Genomic DNA, 21,499 nt, shown 5'->3' with positions numbered 1-21,499 from the left:
GTGGCTCTTCCTTACTTATTCTGTGCATAGTTGAGTATTGCTCTAAGCTATAGCAGCATTTGCTGGGAATTTAGGTGGTGGAGAATTTAGTAGTAGATCACAAGTTACCTTTCTGCAAAACTGACCAGATTTGCTGAAAAAAATTGAGAGTTTTCCTTGGACTGGGACCAGTCATTTTTTTCTCAACATGAGTCTGCATCATTTAAATCTTTTAAGATAAATTTCCAAAGGTTATATTCTTTAATTTGTTTATTTTGTGTGAAATACTATAAGTTAATGAATAGCAAATCAAATACAGAAAGCACAGTTTTACTTTAGCTTGGCCAATGATTCACTTTATGTTAATCGTTAGCTTCTATTAAACATAACCTGGAAACAAACAGAGTTTATTAACTCTAAGTATGATTGAGATATTCAGGATAAAACCACATTTTAGAAATACAAAACTTATTAAGTGCTGACCGTGAAATAAGTGTAAAGTGTTGTGAGAACATGAAAGGTACAGTGATTTTTCAAATTAAAGCAAAAAAAAAATAAAAATGCACAACTGTTTCAGTTTGAAGTACATTTAAATATCTGTAGTCTCATATCCTGTCATTTGTATTTCTGCAAACAGAATAATCTGTGCTTTTGAAAAACTAAATTTAATATTTTTCCTACAAAAGTTCTAAGATTTTTGTGATTCTCCTTTGTGTGTTTCATGTTTGAGGTCTCTATGTATAAACTTCACACACACGCACACAAACATACACACTCATTCATGTGTACACGCACACACACACATATATATGAAGTCAAATTTTAACATGGATTTAAACATGAAAATTATAGCACAATATTTGCCAGCCAAATACAAAAGTATGCTGAAAAATCTTAGTCTACATTCCATAAAGCCAGTGACAAGTTTTGCCCATAGTTCTTAGAGGCACTTTCATTGTAAGACATATTCAGTGCTTTTATTTCACTTTTCAATATCTTGAATTCCTCAGGATTGAAGTGCAGTATTTCTATTAAATCCATATTCTCCAGTCTCTCACTGACATGTTTGCCCTCCTATGAATAATATCATTGTAGTCCATGATAGATCACAACGTCAAGAAACTGATCTTGTTCCAATTTTTAACTCTGGGAAAAATAAAAAATATTCCATTTACTTCAAAGTTTTAGAGAGAAGAAGATAATTACTCAAAGCAATAGCTTTAATATTTGTTTATGGTTTCTAACTCATGCTGTTTATTATTGTTATTTTTTAAATTGTCTTTTGGTAGAAGTATATGTTGTGTGGGCAAAAGAACCTCTTTCATAGACCAGGTATATTTTTCTTTTTTAAATCTGAGTTCTTTAAAATGGTATTAGACACACTAAATGGAACAGTTCAGGAACACTTTAAATATATGTTTTGATTGCCACTTTTAAAGATGAGGATAAGTATTAAAATTTAATTCTTGAAAAGCCCCCTTTATTAATGCATTTTAACGTGCATGATAACTAACAGTCTTCAAGTAAAAATCAAATGAAGCATGATGTTAGTATGTTATCAGTGGTGTTCTGTAGTCACTTTATATGAAATTTAATGCTATAGGTTATTTACTTTCTGTGTTTTTATAGAATTTTAAAGCATACCTAAATTTGCCTGATTAGCTCTTAGTATCAGTCGAAGCACATTTCTTCCACCACCTGACCTTATTTAGAAACTGATTCATGTTATGTTCCAGTAAAGTCTATCACTAGCATTATCCCATTGTTTAATATCTAACATTTTAAAAATCAAGATAAATGGCATGACAGTTTACTAGAAAACCGTCACTACTCAGAATTGGTCAGGATTCTTCCTATTTCTGAGCAAACGAAGCAAAGCATTTTTCCCAATGCCGAGAGTCTTGCATTATATCTTCATAGTGTTTATGTTGCATGAAAACCTTACGGAGCTGCCAGCAGTCCTTGTGCTCATCACTGCCATGACCACGGAGTGCCTTCCTCGCTCGTGGTGGGAGAAAGGAGGAAAGCGGTACCTTGGCCATGCATCTTTTCCTTTTGTTTTTATTTTTTCCTTTGAGCCTGTTCATATTCTAAAATACTAACTTTCATTTGAAATGTGTGAAATTCTATTATCAATTGATGCAAATCAATGCAGACTCAAATAGGGTACCAAAGGATAGGCCTGTGACATATTAGATTTTGTCTTTCTTACAGTTTCAAAAATCATTACTTTGTGATTCAATTTAGGAAACATTTGAATAAATACTTGATATCTAGCACTATACTAGAGGCTTCATGGATTCCCAGAGAAGTATAAAAATGTTTCTTACTATTGAGGAATATCAAATTCTATTGGTGTTTATGAGACGGTATGATGAAATGTCAAAATATATGATAGACATACTAGATATAATGCCACGTTACATTCAGAGGCAGGAGAGAGTAGAATGATTCAGGTATTTGAAGATGGTTTTATGAATAATGAACCTGTAAAGATGTAAAATGTTTGAGGAATATCTGAAACCTAATGATCATTTTGTGTTTTATATTATATGGATGAGACAATAAAGGCAAAAATGAGTGGTAAAGATTTTACTATCTCCTTCTGTTAAAGCCTAAGTTCCATTTAAATGAAGAACCAAAGGTGTATTTTTCTGTCAGTTCTTTTTCCCTGGCATGGCTCATCTCTTGTGTTTATAAATAATGAAGTGAATAGAGATTGAATAGTATATAGTTTATGTCAGAAGTAGAGTATAATGATAAGATCAAAGGCTTTGACAGTAGACAGTGTGGCTTTGAATCTTATGTTGGATATTGTTGCCTTTCTGATTTTGGGAAAGTTATTTAATCTCACTGAATCTCATTTTCTCATTCACAGGTAGGTATTTGGAGTGGTTGTACAAATTTTAAATAAGATGCGTGAAAAGTGCTTAGAGAGTATATGGCCCAGAGTCCTTGTTAATACAAATTTTGCTATGACTTGAATTTAGAGATGTGTTTAGTAGCTTTTTACTGTTATATAATAGAATCATATTTCTTCATTTATTATTAAGAGAAAATATAGAATTATATTTAAACTATGGTTTCTTTGAAATTGGCCATGGCTTGTGTGTGTGTGTAGTGGTGCTGGGGCAGTTTTATTATGAGAAATTGACAAATACTACAAATCAGGAAGATTTATTTATTTTTTTTCAAGGGCTGTTTTACAGGTGCAATGCAGAATAAAAAGAGACAAATGATCCTAGAAAGAATTACAACAAAAGATGATACAATGCATAATACAATATTATACTGTAGTTTTTGCAAGGACATCTAAACTTCCCACAGAGGTCAAGGGCAGCATATCCTTTCAAAAGTGAAAATACCTAAAATGATTCTGAAAGATTGTAGGCTTTGTCATGCTAAGAGAAAGACAAAAGTATTTGAGGCAGAAAGGAATGCGTGCAAAGGTCCAAAGCTAAAAAGGGATTGTTCTTTCAAACAGCTGAGTTGAGTGGGGCTAGAGTTTAGACTTCAAGGGACCCAGAGATGCTAAGGAAAAATGAAATTGCATTGGTAGAACAGATCAGAGCAGTGCTCAGTAAGCCATGTTTAGAAACTTCAACTTTCAACATCGTTCTATGTGGAGGGTGCCTTTCATGGAATCAAGACTTACCAATGAGGGCCATCTTTAATATACTACAGTTATAATGGTTACTTTTATTTTTTAAGCAGTGTTGTAGCATGTGGTGTTATCATCCATCTTTGGCCCCATACTTATAACACATTTTCTTTTTAATATGTCTATCTAATGCATATATATATAATGTATTAGGAATGCCTTACATATTTTGTGAAATTCAATATGCTCAGTGTCTGAATTTTCCTTAATAACCCTTTGAAAATTAGAATGCAGTTAGTTTGATAGTACTAGAAATCGCCTATTTCTCTTTAAATGTTAATTTTCATATCTGTTTTGGTTTTGTCAGGAAAAAGTACTACATTTAACAGTGTTATTTCTACACTTCACTCTTTTTAAAAAATTGGGCAACATTTATGTTCTCTAAACAGTGTATTAGTGATCACCATTCTCAGATCTTTTACTGAATGGGGCTCCTTTTTGCCTGGGGTAATAACTCAAACTTCCCCAATTTCTTACCATCATCTTCTTTATTTGGGACCCTGATTTCCTCCTAATACACTTATTCTATCACAGTCAGTGTGAAGAGCATTTACTTAATAGGGAAAATAGGAATTAAGGACTTAAGTTCCCTCTGTTAAGTTTTGTGTTACATTGTTTATTTATATTTGCTCACCAGAGAATGATAGAGTGTTTTTTTTTATTTTGAGCAGTGGGGAATGAGTCCCTTATTTTTGTTCTTAGATGTATTTATGACAACTCTTATAAAGTTGCTGTAAGTTAGAGAAAGGTATGTATTTTAAAATATTTCTGAAGCAAACACGAGTATCTGTGCTCTCAAGTAGTAGTGAAGAAGAAAATTTATAAAATTAACTTCCAGAGATAGTAGGAACTCTGTGTATTTGGATGAATTTTCATGCCAGCACAAACATGAAAATATTATATTTGTGATTCCTGAAACATGTCAAAGGCAGTCTTGATATATTTACTCATTAAGTAGATAATGAATAGTGAAATTAAAAAGTTATGCAAATGTGAAATCATTGAAGAAATAATTCATTCTCAGTTGGCTTTCTGCAAATTTTATAAACTATTATTCCTAAATATATGTTTTATTAATGTTATTAAATGGAATAAATTAAAATGAGTTTTAGAATATGTAAATGTCAAATATTTAATAGAAATCAAGCTTTCTTGTAACAATAACTAGTTTCTCAGAACACCCCTCCCCCAATTTGGATGGAATTGCCTGTTCTCCATGAGGTGCCTACAAAAGCTTTAACTGATACACGGTGAGCTGCTCGTCATGCAATAAGACATTCAGCACCATGAGGTTATGACTCTGTTACTGACTCATTTCAAGTTCTAGCCACCAAAACTGTGGACATTCCTCCAAAGAACACAGAAATTTCAAGATGGACCAAGGACACAGTTCTGAAATAGTGAGCAAACTTGTCATAAAGTAGGAGCGACTGGACAACAGCACACTTAATATCTGATAGTGTCGTCGTCTGTAAAGTGTGTTGTTTATCCATTTAGTGTGGTTTTCCTTATCCGTTCCAGGTTAATTTGGTTAATTGTAATTTAAGAAAAAACAGGTAGAGATCATTTTGAGATCAGCTTGTTAGTATCCTTGAATATCTGTGTCTGCATGATGTCTGGATGCCAGAACTAGAACTGTTTAGGAACTTAACCATAGTAGTAACAGATGCAATCAAATTAGCCAATACTGAGGACTAGTTTCTGCCCCATTAGTAATTGTGGTTGGTTTCTAACTTTGATTTTTTTCAGTTTAATAAGAAGTATTGCTCTATAGATAATTGTTGACGGTTGCAGACTCTGATTTCATTCAGTTAAGCTGGTAACCTTTTTAAGAAACTGCTTGGAAGAAAGCCAAGTCAGCTGATTTTTAGGGGAACTGAATTGAAATTGTCTTAGCCTAGAAAATGTTCAATGTAGGCCACAGCTGTGTTAATTAACCTTTTTCTTAAACTATCCTCTCTACAGTGAGACTCCCACATGGGCAAACATTACAAAGTACTGTTATCTAGATTTAGATTTTGCTCACAGTGATTATAAACTGGAAAGACATAAAATATATTTGAGACACATAGATTATGAGGGATGTTATGTCTGAATCAAAATTCAGATTCTACCTCCCCTCCTTTCTAAAAATTACTCACATATGTGTTCAATAAAAGTAAAAGCAGCATGTATTACACAAAGGTTTCCTTTCTATGTTGAGTTATAAATCAATAATGACAGCTATTGTGCTTGGAAGACATTGGAAAACTTGGTCCAACATACTGTTTCATAATGAAACGGAGAATTATCATTTAGAGCAGTACACTTGACCCATGGTGGAGAGCGCAAGTACTGGAATTTTGTTCGTTTTCTTTTGTATTCTCTGGAATGGGAAGGGAAAAAAAAGATAAATTATGTAGAAAATATATATTATGTCTGGAAAAAGTATTTTCTTTAATAAGTGCCAGAACAGCTAGAAAGGCCAAGGCCTCAGGTCCCAATAATCATGTATGTCAACAAAAGGTATTTTATGTTTCATGGCTACAGCCAGTCATGTGCACAGCTGTACTGTTGATCACCCAAGTAACAAGCAAGACAGTATTGGTGGAATTTCAAAGCTGCACATGTCTACCTGGGAAAGGTGAGGAGACAAAATTACCAAGTCTTTTAAACATGCCTATTTGGGGGCTAGGAATGTAGCTCAGTGTTAGAGTTCTTGCCTAGGATGTGTGAAGTCTTGATTTTGATCTCCAAGACCACAAAGAAAAATGAACATACCAACAAAGACCTCTCATTTTATGATAGTAGTGGTAGTGTTGTCTTTGTAGATGAAGATTTGGCTGTATTTTGTTTTATCAGCATGATTAATATTTCTGTGTTTCTGGGAAGTTAGAAATTGCTAACAACTTTTAGTGAATACTGGATTTTAGTAAGGGGAACTTTATTACCTGCTAATGTTCTTTATCCATGGCATTCAGAATTCAGACCATTTCCAGGGCAGTTTTAGTTCCCTGACTTTTGCCTTGGTCCATGACAGGGTTGACCTATACCTGATGATTCTAGGGCTGCCTCTTGGGGGTTTAATTTCCACACTATATTAGCAGTGGTTATTTTCTATCTCCTAAGGCCAATTAAAAGGAGGAGAACAGTTAAATACAGTGGTTTTGAACTGTGCCACAGGAATGTAGCAGGTATGTTTTGTGTTGTAAACAGCCTGTAATCTCTGTGGGCAAAAGACTATAAAATATGAAGTAAAAAAGAGTACAACATCATGGGTAGTTTTGTTAGGGAAGAAAAAAGTGAGATAATCATTAAATAAACGCGTTTCAAAATCTACTAGCATTGAATGGTGCTAAATAACCCAACGTGCTAAATTGAACTGACTTTTGAGGAATAGCATATGGTGGGGATCAAGTCATTGTCGTAAGTGGGAGGTCCTAGTAAACACAGAAAGACATGTGTAAGGTTAGTGTTAATTTTTGATTTTTTGCCTTTAATGCTGTTTAAACTTCAAAAAATAATGGTCTTCAAAATTTGCGTTTGGGGATTTATCTGTTTTTCTTAATCTTGCAAAAGCACACATACTTCAAAATACTTCAGTATTTGAGGAAAATTACCCATTGTGGTATAAATTTAGCATGAAATCTTGATACTTAAGTCTTCACATATTTCCATATTTTTTTTTTTTTCTTTTTGTGGCTCTGGGATTTGAACTCAGAGATTTTGTCCTTGCTAGGCAGGCAGTCTACCACTTGAGCCACATCCTGCCTTGTTTTCTCAGCTTACTTTTGAGATGGGATCTTGCTTTTTGGTCGATTTGGACTGGAACCACAATCCTCCTGATCTCCACCTCCCTTGTAGCTGGGATGACAGGAGCACACTACTGCACCCATTATTGTTTGAGATTGGAGGTCTCACAGACTGTAGATACAGCTGGGTTAGGTAGGATTTTCCTATGCTTTACTAATATATTGTCTTTTTGGATGTATTCAGACAGATAAATGGTACTCATGCACCTGCATAAGGCAGAACAAGTGTAGTTTCTATGGAGGGAGGTTCATAGAGTAGAAGTTCTAGCCCCTAAGAACTTGCCATTTGATTTTAACATTATTTCTATTAGAGAAGGAGACCTTTCATCTATTGTTTTGGTTCACTGTATCTGTATTAGATGTTTGTGGACAGGGAGCATCCTGGAATAGATCCTATAATAAGATTTGTGGATCTCTTTGGAGAGTTGCAGACATATAAAAATGTAGTGACAAGAATTTTGAGGAAGTAATTTTTCTGATTTAGTAACTAAGTAATGCTTATTTTTATAGAACAAAACTGGTTTCATATGTAAGATAAATCTCATTCTTTGAACAATATTTTATATCTGACACAAACTTCTTTTTGATCTAAATCATAGTAGTCTAGTAATTTCAGTAAGCCATCACCAAATATCAGTGTCCTCATTATTTAACATAAAAAGCTTTAAGAATGATACTGCAGTAAGGCCAAATTGTTCAAAATTGTAATTTTTAAAATAAAAATATTATGGATTATTGCTAATAAATAAATTTTAATTTACCTTTGAATAATATTTTTGTAAATAGTCTTACTTTTATTCCAAACATTAGGCTTTGTCTATGTATTATGATACATAGTTTAGCAGTAATTTTGAAGTATTAAATGTTGTATTTTAACAAATATTGAAAAGATTTAGGCAGAGTCAAAACAAATAAGCTGCATAAATGAAGGAATTTATAGTCTTAGCTGGAAATGTTAAACTTTCAACTCTGTTGGGATTGCCAGTGTATATGTGTGTGTGTGATAAGATGGTCATATATATGTACATATGTATGTGTGAAGGTCACAGCTGCAACTTGGCATGAACTAAAAGTCTCTTCCCTGTGAAAGATTTGTATAGTTTTAATAAATTATACAGAAAGAGTACTTGTAACACACTGTACAGTTATTGATCCCAGAGATAGCAACTTGCACTTTCCACTCTGTATTGTCCTTGGACAACTGGGCTGGCCCAGTGTCATTTTTCTCATCCCTCCTTTGATTTTTAACCTTCCTCAAGCCTGTTCTTGACATGGATAGCACAGAGTTTGAAGAACTTTACTGTGAATTGATGTTGCAAGCATGGTCAGTAAGGATGCTGCTGCTCTCCTAGTGTCAGAGTACAAGAATAAAAAACAAAAGTGCTTCTGTTCTTATTCTCTTTCTTATGTACTGGCTTACAAAACTGTGGCCTCTCAATTAAAAGGCAGCTGTGCATGGATGGAATTTTTCTATTTCTTTCAGAGATGGCAGCATCTGTGTCAAATTGAAGTAAGGTGTGGATATTTTAATTGTCTTCACTTTTTTATTTTGAAATCTTAATCAAATATTTTATAATCAATAGCACACCTATACAATGCTAGGAGCTGGGGCTCTAGTTTAGTGATATAATGCATGCTTAGCATTTAATTTTTGGCATGAACAAAAACAAACAAACAAAACACCCCCAAAAAACCCAAATCAAGTAAGTGTTATGGACATGCTCTTAGTATAAAGTCTTGACAAGAAAAATTTGATAACTGACCTTAAATTTGATGAATATTTATAATTGTCACATTGGCCAACATGTCATTTTTTACAATCCCATGTAAATGTGTGACTGGGTTTCTAAAACATTTGGATTCAGTTTTGGTAGAGTTTATAAAATTTATTTTCTTTTTGCTATGAATGCAGTTTATTAAGTAACCAAAATAAAAACCAGTATAGCTATTTTTTTGGGCCAAAAAGCATCTCAGTATGTTAACACTGTTCCAATTATTTTGGAAGTTAAATTCTTAGTTTAAAAGTCATAGACCTAATTTTCCAAATTTAATTGAAGCGTTCCTGTTTTGATTCAATTTTTTCCCTATGTGGATGCAAAAAAACAAAACTTCATATTCAGAGAAATATCTGTCCCTTTTATTTGCTGATTAGCCATTTATACATTTTCTTATACATTTTGTTTGAATCTAAGATCTAATAAAGTGTAAGAATTTCTTGGATCTCGGCTTTATTTGAAGTGAATATGGTGTTTTGAGGAAGATATTAATCTATCTCAATTTCCTCTTGAAATGCTGTATGAAATTTAACACCTAGTTGCTAGTATACATTTTTGGTGCTAGTAACTAACTCTGAGAAGAAGAAATGGCTTCCTTCCTTTTCATTTTATTTCAGTTGTTGTGACATATTAAAATGGAACACATTTAGAAAAAGACATGCAAAATTAAGTGTTAAACCTGCAGTGCATCATTTTGTTAATTAAGCAATATATTTTCTTGAGAAACACTTAGACTATGGAAATCTATTACTAAGTTTTTCAGAAGCCAAAAACTACATTCTTTAAAACTAGGAACATGTATTTTGAGGGTACTGCTATAGAAATGAGTGATTTCATCAACTTATTCATTATTTGCCTTTTAAACTTAGAGCTTTAAGAAGAGAATGGAAAGTCAGAGTATATCTACTCTTTCCCGAGCAGTCAGACAGTAACTTGTTCAATTAAAAATTCTTGTTAGGTCAGACATAATGGATTCTTGTTGTTACTTTAGTATTTATTCAATGAATGAGATCAATATTTTTGTCCCTAAGGGAGTTGCACTGATAAGAGATTCTGCAGTAAGTCTCTCTGTTCATTATAAACTTTTGGCTGGTAGGTGCAGTATCTTCTGTATGACTAATTTTAATTAGAACTTCAAGGTGGAATGAAAATTCAGACATTCTTTTTTCTCCATTTTTAATAGCACACCGATGCTTTGTTAGGAGTATTTTATATTCTCCTTCCTGTTCTCTCATATGCATTCTTTTAAGAAGGAATTTCTAAAAGGGAATTTGAAAAGAATAGGTCTGATTTTGAGAAATGTAACCAGTATGCACTTGAACCCATACGTTTCAAGTTTGAATAGATGAAATCTTATCATGGTCATATGCAGACTGGTTGTACCAAATAGGTAGAGAAATAATCATTCTTCATTATCACGGTCATCTTTGCCAAGTTTTAAATGTGTCTTTGTTTAATTTAATGAAACTGATTTGTGATTTTTCTGAAGCATGGCATTAAATAAAGCCAAATAAGATCTATTTTGCTTTGCTACTTCAGATACTTTCCAAATATGGCCTATTCAAGTAATAATGTCATTTGCAGAACAAGCTGTCAGATTCAACAAGCTCTACATTTGGCTAGAACTGTTATTTTAAAATTAAACCAAGATGCAGATCCCTGCCTTCCCTCCAATAAAACTTTACTTGGACCATCACATTTAATCTCATAGATGATTTATTAATTTACCATATTCATTCATTAGAATAAGAGATTTAAATCAGATGGTAGGTTTGAAAGCTGACAGAAAGCTTTACAAATCACTTAATTTTGCTGTCTTGTTTTACTGATGAAGAAACTGAAACCAAGAGAAACTAAGTACCATGTTCAAAAGTAGCCTATGGAATGGTTCTAGAAAAAACACTTCCTCTAACTTAGAGTTTTCCTTTCAAAATATCTTATCAAAGACATTTATTAGTATATATATCAAATGGTAGTTGTTTTAAATTTATTTATGCAGGTCAATATTCATTTTTAGATCTCAATTTACTTAGGGTTATCAGAATGTACATAATTTAGACTTCTGAAGCTTACAAAACCAATCATTTAAAGGTTAGAATTCCATAAAGGTTAAATGTTAGAGACCCAGAAATAAAAGTTAGCGATTTTAAACCTAAACTTAGAAATGTGGGCTATTGGGACCTTGACTACTGTGTTGTCATAAAAGAAAAATTTATAGGTTCAAATATTCAGGTCATTGTTTCTAGACTGTTTAAATTACACAGAAGGTGGGAATGTCAGAGACCTTTACATGTGACTAACACCAATATTTTCTGTACTGGAAAATATTATTTGTATTAATTTTAAATTAGTACCTTTTTTGGGTGGCCCATACTGGGGTTTGAAGTCAGGGCCTAGTGCTTGCTAGGTAGATGCTCTATCACTTGAGTCACACCTTCATCTGAAGGTAATTGGAGAGGTTGTCATGAAATGAATACTGTCAGAGGCATGTTTATGTGATTGCTGACAATAGGAAGACCAAGTTTAAGAATGACCAAGAAAAGTGAATTGTCCTGACACACCTGCTTTTTACAGTAAGCAAGCAAGCATTTCCTTAAATATTGGAGTCCAGTGCTTCTAGGCCCCAAACACCTGATTTTCTTTTTGTGACATTCTTGACCTATTCCATTATTGTCCATAATTATGTTGAGAATTAATTTTGGAAAACTTGATACTATGGTTTCCATGTCTTTTCATGTCGTGCATATAGAAAATATAGTATTTTTATGACACACTTATCCCATGTGACTATATTTTAAGCCAAGGAAACTTGGGCTATAGGAAAGAAGAGTCAATGATTGAGTACTTTTTATGTGAAAAAATGTGAGATTGCTTAGGAGACACCTAAATATAGGTATTAGTTTTCTGAAATTTTTATTTGTTTTTAATTTAATGCTGAGGGAAATCCAAATGTGAAGTGATAGAAATGCACTTAGGCCTTCAGAGTCTGGATCAGGACTATAAACTCAAATGACTTGAGGGACCAAGGAGATAAAATGAAATTGTAAAATTTACATGTGCTCTAAATCTTTGCTCTTCACAATTGTATGGCATTGAATGTTAATGGCCTCGCTCTTCAGGATTTGACAGAAATGAATGTCATCCTAATATCTCATCTCACATGAGGTTTTGCTGGGGGATTAAGAAATATAACTACCCTAGAGTTCAGAATAATAGCATTGTTAAATAACTAGAAAAATGTACAAAATGGAATCTGTCTTATGGTGTGTAGCACTTTCACATGTACATCATTGTGAAGTAGTTCTTCATAAGACTAATTTTGAGGCATTTAACAGCCACAAAGAAGTAAACTACCAAAGACAGAAATGGGTAAGGAAACAGAAAAGACTACCACCTCTTCTAAATTCTTTGCTCAGGGCAGCTGCATTCCAGAACTCACTAATTTGGTTTTGTGATTCTCTCCATGTGTGTCCATGTTTTGGATTTTAATAGCAAACTAAAAATTTTAATGCAAAAGTTATGTTCAGATGTCATAAGTTCTATGTTTTAAGAGCAAGGGAAGAGGATGAAACCCAAAAAAAGGGAGAGGTAGAGCAATATCTGACATTTTTCAGGTGAAATTAAAGGTAATTGATTGGTAAGACTGATGCTGCATTCTCTATGTATATAAATCTAATATCTATGTATGGCTTGCATTCCATTTCCATATAATGAGGACGATAGGGCATATTTTCCCTTTAGGGCATCATTTCAAGTAAAAGCAAACACAGTGATGATTTTTATATTGTCCTATCCTATACTGATGCCAATGCAAACCAACACTAGTTCTGCCATTTTGTTGACATACATGAAATTTAAAATTGAAAACTAGGTTGTGAATGACCTGAATTTTCATTGTTTGAAGTTGTTTTGATATTTGTGAGAGAAGATTCTGCATTTGAATTTACGTGTACTCCAATGCCTATGAAAAGTGTTCAGATTGTTGCACAAAGTATATTCTGCCTAGACAATAAATTGAAGATAAGTGAAATATGCCTTGATCTGTTGGGTGATATTCTGGAGTGGTATAGTGTGTAAGAACATGGATTTCAGGCTTATTGCCTAAATTTCCCTGTGTCTTGCAAGCAGTATGACTTTGGGAAGTTCATCTCAGTGTCCTCATCTGCAAATGAGATGATCATAGTAACTGTTTAGGATTCCTTTAGGTATGGAATGAGAAGAAGTATGTAAGTACTTAATGTAATTTCTTTAGTCTTACTATTTTCATTGCTACTGTTGTTTGTAATTGAGTAAGGAGACATGTTGACCCACTGAGGACCAGATTTTAGTTCACTGCTGTGGAATTTATGTTTTGCCATGGAAAATCAGTATTTAAATAGGACCCCTGCCATTGTTGTGAAGCCCTCCTCTCAAGTATAGTATTTGAGGGAAATTGTGTAAGTTTCTTTTTCCAATTAACAGAGCCTAGTTATTGCTAACACACATCTTTTATTGGATATGGAGAAAGATGGTCTCATGAACTCCAAGTGGCAGGGTCACCCCTCTGCCTGAATGTGTCCATCCACCCAGCCCTTTCAGCAGAGTTGTACAGAGATCTGCACTTGCTGGAAAATTTCCTTGTGTGGAAAGACTGTGTGGTACATTTTTGTGGCATTGAATAGCTACCATCTGTTCCTTAGCCAGTGTTAAAAGACAAAGGGGAAAACAAAGAAAAAGCGAGAAGTGGCATTAGAAAATGGAAGTGCAGTTTTACAAAAGCTGTGGTAAAAATTTTTGTTTACATCACATCCTTCACCCCCCAACATGTGGCATATAAGGGAAGAATGGCTTCAGATACTAATTCAATGACCACAACTGCATATAATAAAAACATTTAGCATTTAGAACTGATGTTTTCACTGTTAAATAAAATTTGCCCTTCTCAAATGGAATTTGTGATGCAACCCTTAATTGCATTCTATTATATATAATTAATATATATTTTATTATGTATTTAAGGATATTTCTTTCCATAACAGTCTGTTCTTAGGTATAAAAGAATGCCTTTTTAAGAGAAATTGCATAGCAAATATTAATGTTTAAAAATTAAACATTAAAAATTTAATTAAAAATTAAAAAATGACTGTCAATAAATTTGTTTTCATTATCTGATTTATAATAAAGGATGCCATAGTGACCTATTAAACTGTGAATCTATATGCAACAAAATAGATTAGCAAAGGATTCAGAAATCTTCAAATGCATGTTGTTGCAATATATTAGAGGAAGAAGGTGCAGAAGTTTTAGTGGCTTTGGCAAGAAAAAGTTAGCTAAAGTGTGGAAGTCTGAGGAATATTTGATGACAGAATCCTGGCATGAGTAGTTTTTTCCTACCTTTCATCATGAAGAATCTCCAGCAGTTTAATGAGCAAATATAAAAATGATAAATGTTAACATTATTATATAAACCATGGGAGAGATTGCCATCTCCAGTATGAAGTTCTGGAGTTAGTTCCAAATTGTATCCCATTAGTGGAAGACAAAAGAGAAGAATATGTTACGAGCTTTAAATACTTTGGCTCTCTGCTGAAAGCATCAAATTTCCTGACACTGAATTTCTAAGGGGGCTGGACTGTTTATGCTGTGTTCAACAGCACTATTTATACTGTGTTCAACCTCCATTACCTGACCAAGAGCTCCTTAGTAAATATGTTGAATGATTGCCTTTATCTGAATGATTTTAAAATAACATGCTTTGGGTTCAAAATGTATCTTCTCTAGATGTTTCTATGGTTATCTGAGGCATTTTGCTGGTCAGAAAAAGAACATTAGATGGATACTTAGGAAGTTGCTTTTGAGTTTGCATCTAACCACTTTTGTGACCATGAGAAAGTCACTTTCTTGGTCAAGAATTGCAATTGAAGGACTTGTAACCTTTAGACTTGATAAAGAAGATAGATTGAACGTGCTGTACTGCCCCAGACTACATATTGTCCATGCAACTGGAATAATTCTTTGTTACCGTTGTTATCTGTTGTACTATTTAAACCTGCCTGTCACTCCAGTGCATTATCAGTGTAACTGTCTCCTCCATTACACTATAAGCTTATCTGAAGCCTTTATCAACTTAGAATGGTGACCATCATAGTAATTTTTTAATGCCTGGCAAAATTCTTTCTTCAGTGACAATGTAAAGTTATTTTTTAGTAATAGTGAAGACTAGTTCAGTGGCTGAAGGGCATTTACTTTTAATAGGTTGTGCATACATTTCAAGTTAATAAGATGTAAACTGTCTTGTTAACTTGTTGTCCAAAGATAAGCATCGGGTCTTAGGTTTTTCTCTTTGCTCCAGGTTCTTAGAGTATGCCGCAGAGCATATCTAGTCTATAAAGTTTGCTTCTCACAATTCTTGAAAAATTTGAAGTGGGTTGCTGTAGAAAGAGCATGCATGTTTTAGCTTACCATAGGTGTCACTACTTCCCTTTATTTTTACCCAGCCCACTTGATTAATTTATATAACCCACCTGTCCCTGTGGGACCTTGAATGTGAACCTGGTCTTGACAGATCAAGACGGGGCATTCAGTTACTTGTCTAAAACGAAGTGATGTCTGTTGGCCTTAGGGGAGACCTCGCTCAATCTATTTATTTTCATAAAAATAGAAATAGAAAACTGAATAAAGATTAAAGAAGTAGACATTTGTGACTCAACTTTTATTTTTTGTCCCATGCATTTTATCTGAGACTGTGCATCACAGGCCAAAAAGAGATATTAGGGAAAAGACAATAAGCTGACATCAGAGTTCTCACCAGGCAAGGGTGCAGGCAAAAAGTTGAAAGATGGGTGGAATGAGGAGTAGGTCCCTGGGGGCAAAGGCTATGAACAGAAGTTGATTATCCTATTCTGAAAACCAATTTGTTTAAATAAAGGCTTTGCTGCTGGGGAGAAAGAAATATATTATGCCCTCATCAACAACCTCACTCACTGTATTGATGACCTCAACAAAGAGGGCTCTTTCCTCGCCATTACTCTAGAATTTCACTGACAGACCTCCTTATAGGCTTATTATTCATAGTCTAGACGTTTTTAAGCCATGTAAGTTTCAGTCTGTACAACTTCAGTTTTAAGGTCAGGTACAACTTGAGCTGCAGTATAGAGAATGTATCTTTTCACTTGTTACACATTTGCCTACTTTCAACTTCAAATAACATCATTCAATTCTGCTATATATGGATTTAGTAAAATCCCATTTGTTATGATATTATAGATTTTGATCATGTTTGTCTTTTTTTTTTGGCTCTCTGATCTATAAAGTATTTTGTTCTGTAGAGGAATTTCCACAGATGTATTTAAAGAATCATTTTGTATTATAGATTTTGCAATCCTATAACTGACCTTCATTTTATGTAAGTTTGTCAATTTTCCTATTTATAGTCTCCCCATTTTTTGAAAGTTGGAATGTCAGTAAGAAGATAACTAACATTTAAAAGAATCCTACATTTTAATTCCTTTTTTTCCATGAAAAATGACATAACTATGAAAAGTTTTAACCATTAAATTTTAGGCACATTGCTTTCTTAATTATAATGTACTTATCTTTAAAATACATATAGTACTCCCAATACATAATAGATACTGGTGTGAAAATCAAGCAATCATTGCAAAAAAAATTGGAAAATTTGAACTGCTAAATGAGCTTAAATTTTTCTTTCTTTCCTTAGCTATTAGAACATAAGTCCCCCAGGCTTTACTTACTTATTTATTTTTTAAAATCTGGGCTTTCAGCAAGTGTATTTTGATGGCTTCTGGGTACTTATGGGTGGGATTTATGATATATATAATACTCAGGCCTAGCCGCCTAAGTTCAGTTTCTGATTTACCATGGAGTAAATGTGTAATTTTGGGCAAATAAGTCATTTAACCTTTTGAACCTTGGATTCTGCATTTTGTGAATAATAATATAACCGTGACTGAGTTACAAGGTCTAGAGTCATCCAAGTGAACTTTATACTAGTGCTTGTGTTAAAGGACTTGAGTGAATGTTTGATACTGCTTTGTCTTCCTGAATGCAGATAATATATAAATTACTTACCATAGGGTAAGACACAGGTAGACACACCTGCTTCTAATCTCCTTTTCTCATTATTTAATTATTTTATTGATTCACAACATTATTATTCACTTTAAATATTCTGTTTCTGGCTGAAGTCAATATCTTAGCATAAAACTGGCTAAAATCCATAACCTAAAATTATAGGGACATAGTGGTAAGAATGCCTGAAAGGGTCTCAAGACCCTTTAATTCTAGCTGAAGCCACACCTTGCCAGCTGTGTTGTTCAGAACAATCTGCCAAACCTTCTTGAAATCCATGACCCTCGTTTGTAAAAACAGAATAATGGTGTCTTATCCTTTGTTTCAAAAAATACTACTGTGAGGATGAAATAAATTAATACATGTCAAAATGTATTATAAGCTCTATAGCTTAGAGTAAGCTACCAAAATAAATGATGCTATTGTTTATATTAGTCCAAGCAGTGTAAATATTAGAAGCAGACACTTCAGGAGAATATAGATAGATCCTCAGACCTGTAGAAGGAACAGTAAAGCCGGCCAAGAATTTATATATGCTGGGTAAATTCTCAGGTGTAAGGCTTTGGGACTCTTAAGTAGTCAACATTTCTAAAGGGCTGGTGAGGAAATTAAGAGCACAGATTAAAGTAAAATTGGGTAATGTTTCCCCTGGATCTTGATAGAGGACTTGAAATTGTTTGACTGAGACACAGCTGATCCTTTCATTTTTAAAAACTATTATAGCTGGGCTTGGCTGCCTGTAGTTATAGCATGAATCATATTTATATTCTGAAAAGATGGTCTCTTTTATCTACCCTTTTTCTCGCTCCATGACATGCAGCTAAGATATAAAAGTATTTTTTTCCTCAAGGGTATTTTTCCTTCAGATCAAAACCCTGGAGTTCTGAGCAAAGATAATTAATGAACTAGAAACAAATTGAATTTTAGTTTTCTTAAGACTATGAAAACATTCCTTATGGTATTTCTGATAATCTTCAGGGTTGAAATAAGGAACCTGACATTAAACTACAAAATATCTTAGGAGACATTGCTGTGGGACTTCAAAAAGAATAAGAAACACTTTAGTAGTAAAAGGTGGTTGAGCACATACGCAAAAAGGAACAGATATGTGCACAGTACAGTATGAAACTTAATTCATACTGTGGGTTTTGTACATTTTGCGTACAGACATGCCAACTCTTAATTCACATTGAGTGGAACTACTTTAGAAATAAAACCTTTGTGTGGCTATAATTTAGTGTTTTAAGCCTGTTGTTCTATGTCTGTTCATGATCATAAAAGAAAAATATTTCAGACTTCAGCAGATCGTGTCTGTCTAGACTGGTTTTAGAAAGGATATTATATTATGTGATAATGGAAGTTGTAGTATTTCTGCTTTGGGGCAGAAACTAAAAATATAGATCTGTTTGGATGAGGGTTTGAAGCCAAAAAGGTATCAATATCAAAACTTGGTTTTCAGTATATAACTAAACTGCTGCATGAAAAACTGGGTATTTGTTGACATATTTGAATGGTATTCTGTTTGTGTCTATTAGATGGAAATCCTAGGTTCCCTGAATAAAGTTTATTTTCTCATATCATTTAGGTGTCTTTCCATTCATGTATTCAAAATATGTTTACCGAGTCACTTATAGAGATGCAATACAAAATTTTCTTTTGATAATGTGGTAAAGAAAACATCTTTAAATAGATGATATTTAAGCTCATGCCTAAAATATTAGAGCTAGCCCTTCCTCTATAAAATAAAGATCTTTAAAATAGTGTACCTTATTTCTCATGGACTCTGCTGAATTAGCCATATTTGTTTAGTTTTCTTTTCAGTTTGAGGACTTCCATGTTTCTTTTTTTCTTCTCATTCACCCTATGTTATTTGTTTTTATTTACAATTTCAAAATTTATTTTTATTTAAAAAATTTCTCTAGTCTGTTTCCCATCTTCTTACCCCTTCCCCATGCCCTGTGATAAAAGCACTTGGGTTTAGGAGATTGAAGTGAAGGGTGTTGTTCCTGTGCTGATTCTGTAGTATGGAACTGACAGAAATATATGATAATGGCCAAGTCACTGCACCTCCTGGAGCCAAAGTTTCTTCATCTATAAAACGAGAAAAATATGTATTGCAACTACTTCATGGGTAGAGGGGCGATTAATATTTCAATATCAAGTGTACTAATCCCTTTGAGTAGCTTTTGAGATGTACAAAACATGTTGGGAGTGCAATGTTCTATGGACTCTTCACCCAAGAGGACTACAGTAGTAGAAGAAATAGAAGATGAGTCAGTTTATTTCATTTCAAATCACTTTAAAGTTTTTAAAACTTTTTAAAAAAGGGATAAGTTAATTGAAGTAAATGAAGTTTCTATAAAATGTAGTATTTCCCACCCTTAAATTCTGCTAGTTTGCCTTTCATTACACCATGCTGCTTAGGCAGACATTAGTAGGGATTAAACATTTGATAACACTGATTTAAAATTTCCCTCCCAAAATAATAGTTTTTTAATTATTAGAGTTTTTCTCTGAGAAGATTATTTCAGAGTAGATGGGCTTTCTAAATTACAAGGTTATTACTGTTTAATAATTCAAAACATATCCTGTATTTTTAAAAAGAAAATTGAAAACCCAAGAATCCATGTAAAGATGCAACTTTTAAAAGGAAGACATTAGAATCAACCTCTATATGTAATAAAAAGAGGTAAATTAAATATATTGTCATAGATCCACTAAATGAAATGATTTGCAATATTTAAAACTATTGGTGCAAAATTAACACTCTTTGATCTAAGAAACAGCTGCAATCTTTTATTCAATAAGAAAGATGACTCAATATGATAATGCAGAAAGTTCTGATTATTATACATTAAAATGTTATTTATAGGTAAGCCTTCAAGTAGATCTGATATTTATGTTTTTTATAACTATCTTAATACATAAGTGTATTGAATATCTGAAGCCAGCAAATTACTGCTTTATTTTAATGCAAAGTATCAAAACTTTTTTAAAAATAGAATTTGTTTGAATTACATTACCTCAAAGGGTTCTATTTAAAGACCAATACAATTATGATATTAAAATCCAAATTAAGGGCTATATCCATTGATACAATTTTTTTTAAGCTTTTTGTGCTTAAGCTTCCGTTTGTTAACAGTCTGGCAGTATATCTCTGATCTAATCTTTTGGTACCCCAAGAGTAAAATCTCTCGCATACAAAATTGTATTTTCAATGAGGTGTTAAATATTTTAGGAGGACTTACATTCTCACAGGTAGCCATTTTTTTGTATTATACATGATTAATCAGTAATGACTATGGAGACTTGATTTCTTGGTGAATCTTTAAGTTACTAGTGGTGGGGAAAAGAAGGCAGGATTTAAACTTCTTAGGATTTAAGTATTCTTTTCCTTTGATTCTTTCTAGATGCCTTAAGGCCACTGTAGCAAATGCTACAGGGTAAAGTGAATCTGCAGAATTTCATTTTTAAATCCAGGGATGTTAGCTGACCTTGACTTCACACTGGTTACTTGTCTTTTTACAGTCTTCTTGTACATACTGTTTCTTTTATTAAACAATACTAAAACAATTTCCAAAAAATATTTTTTTAAAAATTGGAAATATTATATTAGAAAAGTAGATATTTTTCAAGGTTCAGAAAATCTTAAGTTTAATAGTCAACCTTGTCGTACTAGATTTGTCAATGTGGATCTTTCAAGCTACCTATTTGATTTCTCTCTATACAGGTCAAGAACTTGGCTCTCATTATCTGAGTTCCGTAACTGTGAACTATATCCAACCTATTTTTCATTTTGTTGTCAGGACTGTAAATGTAGTAAATTCTGCTTTTGATTGCTTGCTGTATAAGGAAAGTTATAACAAAATGCATTTTAATAAAAGTGATAATTTTAGTGTCCTAATCATTTACTGAGATGGTAGAGAAGGCTCCATCTTCAAGGTCTAAGGAGAGCTTCATGAGTAGCCTGTAAAGAATGCTGTTTATGTGCACACTTCCTTTGTCTGAAGTAGCAACAACAAGTAATAGAATTTTCCATTAGAGAAGATTTTAAAAGGTAAGTCTCTTAATTTTAAAGACTACTTTCACAAGATCAAATTCAGGACCCTCTAATAAGGTTTTACATCACACTTAAAATCAACATTTGGTTATTAAATTGTTAATTTGTAACAACTTTAATATTCGTAAGATAACTATGTGTGAGTAATTTGTACTTGCACAGT

At 33.1% G+C, this 21,499-nt stretch overlaps 1 protein-coding gene and 1 long non-coding RNA gene across 40 annotated transcripts in view; one reads left to right on the top strand and one right to left on the bottom strand.

The window, feature by feature from the left end:
- Positions 1 to 21,499, top strand: part of Adgrl3 (adhesion G protein-coupled receptor L3) — a 1,316,738-nt gene that overhangs the window by 53,301 nt on the left and 1,241,938 nt on the right. The window lies entirely within an intron of this gene.
- On the bottom strand, positions 15,409 to 16,990 carry LOC141410972 (uncharacterized). The gene is made up of 2 exons (XR_012435801.1): positions 16,940 to 16,990; positions 15,409 to 15,616 (listed from the first exon to the last, which is right to left on the bottom strand). It is a non-coding gene; the product is annotated as an uncharacterized lncRNA (long non-coding RNA).

Source organism: Castor canadensis, chromosome 9, assembly GCF_047511655.1.
Source record: "Castor canadensis chromosome 9, mCasCan1.hap1v2, whole genome shotgun sequence".
In the NCBI taxonomy this organism is placed as follows: domain Eukaryota; kingdom Metazoa; phylum Chordata; class Mammalia; order Rodentia; family Castoridae; genus Castor; species Castor canadensis.
Note: the sequence above shows the minus strand (reverse complement) of the source record. Positions and strands in the feature narration are given on the sequence as shown.